The following is a 14,267-nucleotide window of genomic DNA, read 5'->3' on the forward strand; positions in this document are numbered from 1 at the left end:
CATTTACAAAATCCTTCAGAACACTGATGTATCAAAATAATGAAATTCACAGATTACGTTTTGCTACCATAAAGAGCATCACTGAAATGCAAATAGCTTGTTGATTCTGGAGAAAATCATGTGCATATTCAAACAGCTCAGTTCAGGTATGATGTGTATGGCTGCATCTCAATTTTGTTCCGTTAGATGGCAGCCTTCCGTTATGATGTAATTTGGTTTCCTCTAAAATGGGAAACTACACACCATATATTAATATGTAACAAAGTGGCACTTTAATCCTAGTAATTAAGTAATATTAACTGCAATACATAGTGTAGAAGTTAAATGAGGCAAAATCTAGTCCTGTGGTTTATAGGAAGGGAGGGTAGTCTTTCGTCTTCCTCAGGCTGTTGCACTTGAATTCCTGGATAATTAGTCATTGATTGATTTATTATGTGCCATCAAATCAGTGTCGTCTCTTAGTGACTACAGCGATAGATTTCTCCCAGAAAATCTGTCTCTAATTTGATCCTTTTGGTCTTCCAACAGTGCCACTTTGAGTCTATCCACTTTGCTGCTGGTCATCCTCTTTTTCTCTTTTCTTCTACCTTTTCGAGCATTAGAGTCTTCCCCAGAGAGCTAGGTCTTCATATAAGGTGTTTATAGTATGTTAATTTGAGCCTGGTTATCTGTGCTTTAAATGAGAGCTCTAGGCTGATTTATTTGATGCTCCATTTGTTTGTTTTCTTGGCTATCCATGGTATTCTGAGAAGTTTTCTCCAACATCCAAGTTCAAAAACATCAATACTCTTTCGATCTGGCTTTTTCAGAGTCCAATTTTTGCTTCCATAGAGTGTCACAAGGAATACCATCACTTGCACTATTCTAACCACGGTAGGTATAGATTCAACACAGCATCTGAATATCTTTTCCAGGTCCTTCATAGCTACTCTACTGAGTGCTAGTCTGAGGTGTATTTCTTGATTTCTTGTTCCTTTACTGTTGATGGTTGTTCCTAAAAGGAAGAAGCTATCTACCGCTTCAGTATCTTCATTGCCAATTCTAAGGCTGGTTGTTGTATTTGTTGTCATTAGTTGGTTGTCTTTATATTTAACTTTAGTCCCATTTTATATTTAACTTTAATCCCAAAAGCTCCTTATCTTTTATTGTTTGGTTTATAGGACTTGGAATCCAGCACAGTTTGCCATCTTGCCTATGGTCCACTCCTAGTTTGCCATCTACAAAATCACAACGTGACCCCATTTAATGCTTTCTTATCCTGATTTTTAATGACTTTATGTTAGCTGTCATTGCAGCTGAACTTGGGTAGTTTAGTTCAATTTAATCTCTTCAGATGTTGTTCAAGGCAAAATATAGATTAATTTCTGAAGCAGCTGTTGAGATGAAAAGACTATGGAAAACAAATCTTAGTCCATCTGGCCCAGACAGAGAATTTTGTTTTTAATCCGTTCAGTCATGTCTGATTCTCAGACACTGCCTGGACAAGTCCCTGCAGTTTTCTTGACAGAAAACTGACAGTTTTTCAGAGGTGGTTTGCCATTGCCTCCTTCCTAGGGCTGAGAGAAAGTGACTGGCCCAAGGTCACCCAGCTGGGTTTGTGCCTAAGGTGGGACTAGAACTCACGGTCTCCTGGTTTCTAGCCTGATGCCTTAACCACTACACCAAACTTCCTCTCAAACAGAGAATACAGTGGAGCTTAAAAGTTTGTGAACACTTTTGAATTTTCAATATTTCTAGCTAAATATGACCTAAAACACTATATGTTCTTCACACAAGTCCCAAAACTAGATAAAGAGAACCCAGTTAAACAAATGAGTCAAAAACATACTTCTTAATTTCTTTATTGAGGAAAATTATCCAAAGCATTATATTTCTGTGTGGCAAAGGTATGTGAACCTTTGCTTTCAGTAACTGGTATGCCTCCCTTGGATAGCAATAACTGAAACTAACTGTTTCCGATTACTGTTGATCAGTCCTGCACATTGGCTTGGAGGAATTTTAGCCCAGTCCTTCTTACAGAAGAGATGTAAGGGATGTTGGTGGGCTTCCTCCCACTTCAGGTCCTTCTACAACTTTTTTATAGGTCAGGACTTTGACTTGGCCATTCCAAAACATTAATTTTCTTGTGCTTTAACCATTCTTTGGTCAAACGACTTGTATGTTTTAGGTGGTCGTTTTGCTGCATGACCCACTCGTGAGCTTCAGTTCACAGAGAGATACCCTGACATTTTCCTGTAGTATTTCCTAGTGCAATTCAGGAGTCATAGTTCCATCAATGATGGCAAGCCATCCTGGTCCAGAGGCAGCAAATCAGGCCCAAACCGTGAGAGCCAGTTTGGTGCAGTGGTTAAGGTGCTGGCCTAGAAACCGGGAGAGTGTGAGTCCTAGAACTCCCTTCAGCATGAAAGCCAGCTGGGTGACCTTGGGCCAGTCATTCTCTCTCAGCCCAACCCATCTCATAGGATTGTTGTTGTGGGGAAAATAGGAGGGAGAAGGAGTATTAGGTATGATCACTGCTTGAGTTCTATTAAAAAAGGTGGGATAAAATTATAGTGGTAGTAGTAGTAATAATAATAATAGTGCCACCATTACATTTCACAGATGGGATAAGGTTCTTATGCTGGAATGCTGTGTTTGCCTTTTGCCAAACATCACACTTTTCATTCAAGCCAAAAAGTTCTAATTTGGTCTCATCCATACACAGAACATCCTTCCATGTGGATAAGCCTTCTGGCTTATCCACATGGACTTTTGCAAACTGTAGATGGGCAGCAATGTTCTTTTTGGACAGTAGTGGCTTTCTCCTTGCAACCTTGCCATGCACACCATTGTTGCTCAGTGTTCTCCTGTTGGTAGTCTTATGAATACTGACATTTTCCAATGCAAGAGAGGCATTTAGTTCTTTAGATGTTACCCAGGTGTGATCTTGGTTGGTCAACCATTCCTGGGGAGGGTAACAATGGTGTTGAATTCCCTCCATTTGTACATGATCTGCCTGACAGTGGACAGGTGGAGTTCAGACTTTTTGGAAATAGTTTTGTAACCTTTTCCAGCACTGTGAGCACCAACAACTGCTTTTCGAAGGTCCTCAGAAATCTTGTTCTAGTCATGACATACTTCTACATACATGTGTTGTAAAGATCAGACTTTGATATTGAATACCCAGAATTCTGTTCTTTAAATAAGGCAGGACTTCCTACACTCACACCTGATTATCATCCCATTGAGTGAAACACCTGACTCTAATTTCCCTTTCAAGTGAATTGATAATCCTAGAAGTTCACATACTTTTGCCACATACAAATATATAGCTTTGGATCATTTTCCTCAATAAATAAATTAAGAAGTACAGTATAATGTTTTTGACTCATTTGTTTAATTGGGTTCTCTTTTAGTTTAGGACTTGTGTGGGAAACAGATCATGTTTTAGGTCATATTTATGCAAAAATATTGAAAATCCAAAAGGGTTCACAAACTTTTAAGCTGTACATTGAAGTCAATGTCTGATATGTTTCACTGAGGCTTTCTAATATTTTCTCCAGGAAGTTTAGGCATAACATAGTTTTCCATAGTACTGTCAATTTTTAAATGTTTAATTTTCAAGTTACAAATTTAATTCAAAGCATTAGAATTACTTTAGAATGGAACAACTTTGTTTGATTCCTGTACTGTCTTAGAGACATTGTGATAATAATTTCAGATCAGCTAAATGTTTACCATGGGAATTATTGGCTTGCTCAGAGACCACAAATGCCTACGCCCATTTTGTTTATATGTTTCAGCTGCACACCCAGGATTTAAACATACCATGTGAGAAATAGTGCAGGAGTAATTAAACATGATCATTCTTCCATCATCTGGGAGGAAATATGAATGATAAAGACTGTTACTGAAACTTTGCTGCATTTTTAAAATTTATATTACACTATTCAGTGTACAGGTTTCTTTGCAGGTAATCCTCGTTTATATAAAAATGGCCCCAAGGGAAACGTGGAGCTACATTATATGTTAAATGAGAATTAAAATTCTGTGGCCAAGTATCTCAAATCCAATTAAGAATCTGCATTCTGAGACCTACTGTACATCACAAGCAGAAGTAATTACATACATTAACAAAGCTTTAGGAAAATACAGCAGTTAAAGATGTAAACATGCTGTTGAATTATATTCCTAAATTGTGGAGTTTAATAGGACATGAAGAACTGAGATTTGGCAAATGGAATTATTCTACACAAGGGGAAAGAAATGTTCATTCCTGATGTTAAAGTGGGGTGTTCTTTATTGATTTTTAAATGTTTTTATATTATAAAAATGAGACGAGAGAGCAACATGTTGCTATACAGTCTAGATTTTAGAATAAATTAAAGGATTGAGCAAGCTCTCTGTTAATATATGGATCCCTTTCTTTTCAGTTTTAATTCACTTATTAATTTATTTTCCCTATATATTCACTGTTTAAGTATTATATATCTGTTCATTATAATTTATTATATATCACGCATTCCCAAATTGAAAATGAATAGTTTTGTAACTTCTTTGTATAATTCTGCCGTTTCTATTTTTTTTTTCTCATGAGGAAAAAAAAAGAAATTATGCAGGTTCAAGAAAGCCCCTCTATTTTATTTATATATTTGTGTATTTATTAAAGTTATTGGCTGCACTACTCTGGGCTGTGTAAATTATAAAACAAAACAAAATAATAAATTTGTTTTCTGAAATACCTCCCCAAAAATCAGTAGCACTGCCCACTTCCAAACCCTTATTTGAAGCCATGAATTCTAGAAACTTGCTTTAAAATTAAAGAAAAGATCTACCAACATGTTTCTGTACTATACTTTAGTATAGATCTCTAGAATGGTATCTTTTTTCAGTTTAGGAGGAGGACTGTCATGAGCACCGATGGTGAGCAGGAGGGGGCCTCTATCCAGGGGGGAAAACGCATGCGTAGTAGTGAGGAGTTGAGCAGTCATTCAAAGAGACACAGAACAGACCCACCTTGACTTTTGGGGTTTATCTGTCTGGGTTTTCTCACGCTTCTTCAGTTTGTTAGGATTTTCTGTCTAACATAGCAGTAATAAAACACTAGAGACTTATTCCTCGTCTCAGCGTAGTTCCTGACTGTTAGGACAAGGACCATTATCAACACACTTTATTTTAATTACATTTTTATCTTGTTCTTACAAATTGCTAAGGGAGTGGGTATGGTTCTCACCCACCCTCTTCCCCCGGGAGATAGATTAGGATTAGATGGGTTCCAAGGCTGAATGGAGCTTGGTTTCTCCAGAACACTAACAAATATATTGCATCTCTTGCTCATTCAGTCCCAGTATAATACTATAATGCTCACTGGAATGTTCATGGTCTCTTTGTAATTCTTTTTTATCCCCTCTGTTATTAACTGTCATTGAGAAGCTGGCTGTTACTATATGCTGGTAGAAGTAAACGAACATGTCGTCTCATAAATATATTGATGTTTCAATCTATAAGTAAACTTTTAAAAGTTCAAAGCGGCAGCAGCTTGGAAAGAAGTTGTTGTAAAGGAATTAAATATTCGTGATAACTTAATCGGAATTAAGTCCTTTTGAGTTCAGCAGTGCTTACTCTCAAATAAGGTGGCAGAGCAGCTGTCCCTACCAACACACCTTTTACATGTATTAGACTAAAAAGTATTGTAATACCCAAACATAGGCCTTTAATTATGCTGGATGAGAGTTGTGGAAGTTGTGGAAAAACATCTCTGAAGGGCACCATATCAGAAATACAACTGCATTCTAAGTGTGTCTGGGATTGTGAGTTTACCTACTTATGTAGGAGTAAATCCCATTTAATTTAAACGTTTTTCTCTCAGGCAGACTTATCTAGGGTGGTATTGCGAATGAGTGTTAATTTTAATTCAATGTCAGCATTATCTTGGACTCCAGTAGCTGCAAGCATATAACTCAAATGCAAGTTGCCTTTATTCAAGAATCAGCAGCATAGGTTTGGAAGACACAAATAGGATAGAACCTAGGATAAACTGAAAGAAAAATGTATGGTGATGAATTACAGATAGTCCTCTTTTACCAACTGCCTTGTTTAGTGACCATTGGAAGTTACAACGGTGTAAAAAAAAAAAGCTTTGCGACCAGTCCTCGCATCTATGACCGTGCAGTGTCCCGTGGTCACGTGATCACCATTTTTGTGCTTCACAACCAGCTTCCAAGCAGAGTTAATGGAGAATGTGGAAGTAAAATCGCAAGTCGTGGTCATGTGATAACTCACTTAAAGACTGAATGGGAAGTGACATAGTAAGTCTGTTGCAGTTATGTGATTTTCTACTTAGTGACTGTGGCACTTAGCGATGGAGTTGCTAGTCCCAATTGTGGTCACTAAGTGAGGACAACCTGCACTGTGTTGTTTTACATCTCAAAATGACTTGCTAGATAATGCTTTTCTGTTTGAGATGAGGACATCTGTGCTGTGAGGGTGCTTGTAGCATGTTAAGGTCAGACTCCTGCACACACAGCACTTGGCTTCAGGGCAATTCTCTATATGTCTACTCCAAAATAAAGTAAAGTATCAGTATCAGTATCAAATGCAGTCTAACTTTCTTATTGGCTGCTTGTTATATAGAGGCAGGATTTCCACCCTGCACAATAAAACATATACTCATAAAGACTAATAGAACTTTAAAATAAAGTGGAGGTCCCTTTTCTTTTGAAATATCTCTGCTGATTAAATCTTCCTTTCCTTAACATGGAAGATCCTTGGATTGGGAAAGGCAACGGATTGGAAAAACATAGCCTGCCAAGACTGTTTGTATTTAACAACTTCAGAAGACAAAGACAAGCTGAATATTTTTGACTTCAGCTGTTATTGGGTATAGGTTTGATTTGTCTTGGCTTGCTTATCTCACTTCATTTAAAACATACTTTGCAGTCTCTCTTCTGCAGGCTGTTTTGAAAATGTGCCTATAATAGCTTCATATGGTTTTGAAACACAGAGCATGGAAAATTTCTGTGGCCTGTTTCTCTTTGACTCATATAAAACATTTATATCCTCCCTTTTCCCATCCTGGAGCTCAGAACAGCCTATTGGTTCCATAGAACAGTTACCCTGTCAGTTCTTAATTTCTGTGCTTTTAGTTGATATATAGTATGGCAAATTAATGGGGCTTAATCAGAAATTTAGTAGGTACTCTTTCTTTTTGAGATTCAGAGATAAAGTATCTTTATTAATTGACCTTCAGGCTGTCCTGTAGACTTCGTTGGGGGAAAATGTTGATCCATCCCTATTCTTTAGCTACATTGCTTCTTCCCAAACTATTCATAAAATAGGGATTTCGGAATAAACTATACAGGCAGAGTAAGGACATTAAAGCTTCATGTATTTGTATAGGTTAACTGGATATATATAATACTCAATACCCTTCCCCAACAGGTACCCTCCAAATGAGGGTTGGCAGTCCTTCTGAAAGATGTAGAGCAGGGTTAGATATCCTTTTTTTGGTGTAGGCCACAATTGTATTCTATTTTTTAATAAATGATTGCCCTTGGAGCAACACAGGTAGTGTGACTGGAACAGCACAAATATCAATATAGAAGGTATAGCTCTAAATTTAAGCTCTTTTTGGTGAATTGGGGGTTTGAAAGTTAATGGAGGGTAAGTTCATTAAGCCTGGGTGAAGCTGTTTGCAGTCTTCAAAAACAAAAGAAAGCCAAAAATTGCACTTCTGAAAATCAATATTTTGGTGCCCGGTTTTGCTGGTGTGGTCGTGGGCATTGAATGAATGCCAGACTTGGAGAGTCTGGTGTATAAATGTATAGAAGATGTATAGGATGTAATCTCTCTGGCATTGTTAGCTTACGGTGGGAAATGAATGCAGCCTAGTAAATAAAACAGAGACACACATGGTGAGAATATCAACATCTGATTTTATTATCTGATTCCTATAGCCCGCTTGTGAAATAGAGACTAAAATAAATAATTTATTATAGGGATGTATGTATGTATGCATACAGGGTTTTCATAGCTATGTAAAGGTGGAAAGTTCCTGGTTAACAAGTACAATCCAGTTCTGTTTAGGGTGTGGTGGGAAAGAATCAGAGTCATCCAGCTGGTTGTTCAGCACAAAGCTATGAATAAGTAAGGGTTCTAGAAGGTGAATTATCTTTTTAATGGCAGTATATGAAATGAGTATATGGATGGAGGAAAAACAGCGAGGGAGGGAGGGAGGCCTACATAGTAGGCTTGGAATTAATTAAAAGTTGGACTTAATTGACATCTCTCTACAGGAAACACCTGTAGGTGGGTGGCTGAGGAGAAGAGGTTAGTGGGTTTGGATCTGACTGTGAAATCATTATATGTGACCTAGCTGTATGAAGAAATTATGCTTAGAGTGCCTGCAAAGTGCCTGGCTGAACAAAAGGCTGGGGATTGCATGGCTGGGCTTGTTTTGAACAAAGTCTATTTCTAGAACTTGTTTTCAAGATGAAAATTGTTCCAGAGCATATGAAGTAGAAGCTCAAACATTCCTTTGTCTAGCCACTTGCACAGTGCTTTTCATTTGAATTTACAACTAGATTTAGGGAGGTGCTTGTTCCTCTTCTCCAAGGGTAAGCAACTTCTTCAAGTACTAGGTACAACTGTGATCTGTAAAAAAAAAAAATATCCGAAGTGTCACAAGACTTCAGCAATCTCACTTGCACAATTTCATGTAATAATGGCAAAACCTTGTTGTTACCACTGGCATTTTGCAGGATTTTGGCATTTCTCTGTAATCTTGCAAGTTCTCATATGTAAAATCTTGTGAAATGTGGTGGGCTTGTGATAGTTTGCTCATTAAAAGCATTAATTTACATCATTTTTAAGTTATTTGGCAATTCTGAAGATACTATCTAGATCTATAGATCTATTAACCTATGTTGCCATTCTCTGCTGTGCTCCATCTTCCATCATAGGCTGGCTACACGTGTGATGATACAGACAAAAATCCTCTAGTTGAAAGGTTGTATAAGCCAAGACTTAGCTTCAAGGCTGAGAACTATAAGAAAGATAGCATGGAAACCCTGAAGCTATCCATCAACAACTAGTACCTGGCAGCAGAATGACCAGGAGTCCAATGTATCTATTCAGATTTTTCTACTATTACAATATTTATAGTATAAATACTTTTTTTAATATGTAATCGTTTGGATCAATAAATAGAGATGAGCTTGTATAAATCTGTCTCCTCTTCCTGGTACTGCATTTCCTTTTTTCCTTTTCTTTCTTCTTTTGCATTGCAGAAGTGGCATAGTTCTGAATTTATTTGAATTCTAAAGCTAATGCATATGAATGTTCATGTGGATTCAAGTCCCATTCTTTCAGTATCCACAACAGGTGGTAATGATTTAAAAATACTTTGACTTCCTGTTGTTTACCATGCTGTGCTCCTTGACAAAATGGATTTGGTATTAACTAATCCTACCCCAGAACATTGCAAACATTGAATTTAGACATTGGCTGAATTCATACATTATATTGAGTTAGGATTTTTCAGCCTTGGTTTGCTGAATAATTCAGTGTTCTCTTTAGGGTATTTTAAAGCCAGGGTGCGATGAACAAACAATAAAGGCTTGATTCATAGTATTTGTTAAGCCACAATGGATGGATTCTCACATCATGCTGAGCTAAAAAAAAAATGAATTGTGGCCTAGCACAATATGTGAGCCTAGTGATTGTTTCACAGGAATTTGTAGATGCGAAGCCAGTGTGCCAGTAGTTTAAAAACATGGTTCTAACAGGCCCAAACTCTATTTATATTGATGTATTATATTTTTAGTTGTAGTATAAATGTGTAGCATTATCATGAATAGTATTAAGCTACAGAAGAGATCTGTCAAAAAGAGAAATGTTTTCTATAATCATTTGCTAGGCAGAGTGCAGAACTGTTGTCTTGCACTCAACATCAACTACAAATCTTCAACTGTTAGTATTTCAAGCTTGACCTTGATTAATTGCATTGACTTTATATTGTTCTTCTATTTATTATTATTATTATTATTTTAATTTAGGGAGCAGACACCAATATCCCCATCTCCTTGTGAATGGGAGTGTAGCTGTAACTTGACCCCAAGGCATCTTATAGGAAGTGCATTAAGAAGACTGAAGCCAGACCTTCTTCCCCAGGTACTTGTTAATAAATTCACAAGACTAGTTTCAATCAACAGCCTGAAACACTAAACAGGGTTGTAGCTAAACTTCTACAATTATTATTCCATGGTACTTGTTATTGTGAAAAGTGTTCTAGGGAATATACATTAGTATATCATGTAGTCCTGACAAACCAGATTATAAAACAGTACTCTGTGTATACATACTCAGTGAAGTGAATCCTTCAAAAGGTTTAAAAGAGAACATTATTTTTATCTTGTTTCTTGAAGGCAAGAAAGTGCAGGTTTAGAGGAGTCTTTTTTGGCAACAAAATCTAAAGGGTTGGGTCCAGTGCCAGAAGAAAGTTCTTCAGGACAGGTGTTCTCCAATTTAAAGAAAATAAAAGTATAACTGTTTCTGAAGTTCTTATCTAAGATATTTCTAAAGATCAGCTAGGTGTTCTAGACATTTTATTTTATATATTGAAAAACAAGGTGGAATGATATATGATGGCCTTGGCTATACTCTTGAATATGATTTGCAGTATAACTTTTCCTTTTTGCAGAAAAAAGAGCAGTTGGAGACAGCACTAGTTAACTAAGGTGAATATGGGAAAGTCTAAGAAGATGATTTGAAAATCCAAAAATGCTGTATATACTTATCTGTGTGGAAATCCGATTGAGCTCAGTGGGATTTGGTTCTTAGTGGGCATGTACAGGAATACGGCTCTGTGGAAAAAATGTGGGGAACCTGTGGTCTTTTAGAAGTTGCTGATTTATAAATCCTAGCAGCTGAGCCAGCGTGGCCTAGTGGCAAGGGGTTCTTAGCCATTCAGTGAAATCTGAAGGGCAACAGCTAACCCTAACCCTAACTCTCCCCCGGTATAAGGAGACAGATGTGCATTGCAAGCAGAAGTTTCAAAGAATGGAGAGAGACAAGAGTGTATTTGAGAAATGCAAGAAAAGGGAATATAGAGCTACCTTGAGGGGAATTCATCATGAATTCTGAGGCATTTATGATGTTTCACATGAAGGTTCTGCCAGGAGATAGTTTTCGCATGGTGTATCTTTCTCTACCATCCTGTTTGCAATTGCTCACATTATCATGGTTACTTTCATTTGCCTCTGTTATCTTTAACAAATATATTGAGGCAGAACTGAGCCTTTAACACTGATCATCCAGTACACATGGATACATTAAGTATTTCCAGTGGGAAAGAGGGATTGGTAGTAACGGATAAGTTGGCTTTTCTGAACTTTCTGCTATAGATGATTCTGCTAGCCACTGAAAGCAAAGAACATTTCTTTCTGTTGATTAATCTCTCTTTCTTGAAAGTAAAAATTTTGATCGTCATGTGGTGTCTCTTCTCCTTTGAAAACATCTTTGAGAATAGGACTTCGCTTTTTGGAAAATTTCTGCTTATTTTGTTTAACACAATAAAGTCCTGATTACTATGAAAGGAGAGTGGAGGATTTCATGAGAGCTTGACTCCTGGTGACAAAATGGCAAGGGCAGTTTTTAGCAGTCAAAGAACCAAATTTGTCCTAAGTATCACTAACAGTAAGAAGCTGTGAAGAAAAAATGCAGAAAATTATTCAAAGCAAGAAAGAAGTCATTTTGAAATAGATTTATACTCATGGATGCTATTTTGAATTAAGGTGATGCATATCCAAGGCCTGTGATTGAAGTAATGCAAAGTGTTATTTGTAAATTGAGAGCCAGCATTTGAAACAAGAATTGCTTTTCTCTTTTTAGGTTTAACTGTGGCCTGCATCTCCATTGATACTACATATGGCTAATGCTAGGCCAAAAACCCTTTAAACTGAGATTTGCAAACCTTGATTTCATGTTCTATTTAATATTGGAGATCATGGAGTTAGTACACAAGCTTTTGCTGCAGGTTTATTAATAACCAGGGCATCCCATTTCATCCAGTCTCCACTAAGCATGGTTTTTCACAAAAACAAGTTCAGAAACTTTTATATAAGAAAGAAAAAGAGAGAACATTTATAACACAAAGTTACAGTTGAGATGTGCTTCTGATTATTTGGACATGTTGAGACACTTTCCCTGGACATGTATTAGGAAACAGGGAAAAGCTAACTAAACTTTTCACCATACAGTGGATTTCAGGGGAGAAGATTTGGCTAATTCTCCTCCTCTTCCTCTTCTTCTCCCTCCTCCTTATTGCTTATTAATTTAATATAATTTATTGACCCTAATAAAATTATTTGTACATAGTTGTAAAATTTTGGTCATTGAAAAAATTATCTATTCCAGATCAGTGGAGTAAAACTTAAACTGAAGAGAAATGTAAAGAGGGGAGATCCTAAGACAATAAGTAGATGTGCTGAATCATTATATTATGTGGCCTTTATACTGATTGGTCATCCCCTAAAATGCAGAATTGTCTGTTCACTGTTTCAATGTGCACTGTACATCGTAATGTTTCACATGCCATGGTGCTGATGCGCGTTTCTGTTTGGGAGGGAGCTGCTGTGAAACCTTGTACCAAGCTCTGTATCTATGTTCATTACAATGGAATGTGTTTGGGTTATGTGCTCTGTTCAAGGACTTTTCCCGCAGACCATCAGAAGCCGTTAGGAACACCTGGGATTGTGAACTTGGGAAGATTCTACAGGGGGAGGGATCTCATTTGCACCAAGGGTTTTTAGTTTGCATTTGGCGTGCTTTTATCATTCTCAGCTTTCTTTGTGATCCTGCATACTATTCTTTAATAAATCAGATATCTTTGCATTCCTGCTCATGAGTCTGAGAGTGTTTTAGAATAGGCATTCATTACATAAAGCTGAGAATGCCCAAAGTTGTACCGTTAGCTCCTACCAAGATCAGTTTCTTGTGAGGGAAAATAGTTAACAATGGCCGAGTCCAAGCTTATGACCGGGGGACTTGAGCTGGCTAGCTTGATGCCCGAGTTGACGGTCAAGAGCGGAGAACTGAGCCTCACCCCAGAACCTTCAGATTTCTGGCAGGATTCGAGTTCCAGCCCTGAGGTGGAGGAATCTGACGATGGGGGAGAACCAGAGCAACCGGCACCCAGTGAATCGCCTGCAGAGTTGATCACCTGGGATGAAATGGGAGAACCCCAGCCAGGGACTCCCAGGCATCCTGGAAGTATCGGTTTCCACTGACCCCAGACGTAGAATCTACCACGGTATCAACGGAGAGACAGCCTAACACGCGAGGGGGGGGAGGAATCTCAAACCCCTGAAAGGCTAAGAGTGGTGGAGGCCAAAATAGAATCGATGGAGTACATGTTAAGAAACCTGTCTCTATCATTGGGGGGCAGGGGAGGCACGACGGAGGTCCCAGCTTCACGCAACCATCCCCCATCCTCCCACCTGGACCGCCAGCGGAGCGGGGCTGGAGACGGCTCTGGGATGAATCTCCACCCTGCAGAGCTTGACCACCAGTGTCCCCACCTCGAAGAGGGAGAACTACTGTAACCTGGGGCCCAACCACTCAAGCAGCCGCTGATTCTGCTCCAACAGGAGTGGGGGTGAGAGACTTTTCTGTCAAATTTGATGAGGATCCAACCAAGTTATCTTTCTTTCTAACCAATGCTAAAAGTTACATGAGGCAGTTTGGAGCATACTTCCCTTCCGAAGAGGCTAAGATAACTGCCATTGCCACCAAGTTGAAGGGTCGAGCGGCTGACTGGTATGTTCAATTAAGTGAGGCTGACTCCCCTGAACTTGAGTATTTCGAGGACTTCATGGGGGCGTTAAAGCTGCATTTTGAGGATCCTCTGGCCAAGGCAAGAGCTAAGAAGGTGCTGAAGGATCTTACCGAGGGCCAGCTGTCTGTAGCTGATTATGCCCTGGAGTTTAAGGCTTTAGCTGGGAAAATCCCTGACTGGTCTCAGTCAACCTTAATAGAATGGTTTAAAGAGGGACTCAGCCAGGACGTCCTACGGTGGGCGTTGTGTAGAGACGACCCAGAGTCATTGTACGAATGGATCTGTCTGGCCGTCAAGGCTGAGCATGCCCAGCATACCTTCATGCAAACCAGACGACCTGAAAAACCACCAGCCACCATGAGGGGACTCCAAAGTGCAGCAACTGCTGCCTGGCCAGGCTATAGAGCCTGGGAAGAGGAGAGAGACTGGCGCTATGCGAGAGGTCAGTTTCCGA

At 38.6% G+C, this 14,267-nt stretch overlaps 1 protein-coding gene across 1 annotated transcript in view; it reads left to right on the forward strand.

Annotated features, from left to right (window-relative positions):
• The window catches only part of TJP2 (tight junction protein 2), a 92,479-nt gene that overhangs the window by 11,458 nt on the left and 66,754 nt on the right, over window positions 1–14,267 (forward strand). Inside the window, exon 2 of the mRNA XM_063295116.1 lies at window positions 10,035–10,149. The gene's annotated coding sequence lies outside the window, so the exon portion shown is untranslated. The remainder of the gene's footprint in view (window positions 1–10,034; window positions 10,150–14,267) is intronic.

The sequence above is a fragment of the Candoia aspera genome, chromosome 2, assembly GCF_035149785.1.
Source record: "Candoia aspera isolate rCanAsp1 chromosome 2, rCanAsp1.hap2, whole genome shotgun sequence".
NCBI lineage: Eukaryota > Metazoa > Chordata > Lepidosauria > Squamata > Boidae > Candoia > Candoia aspera.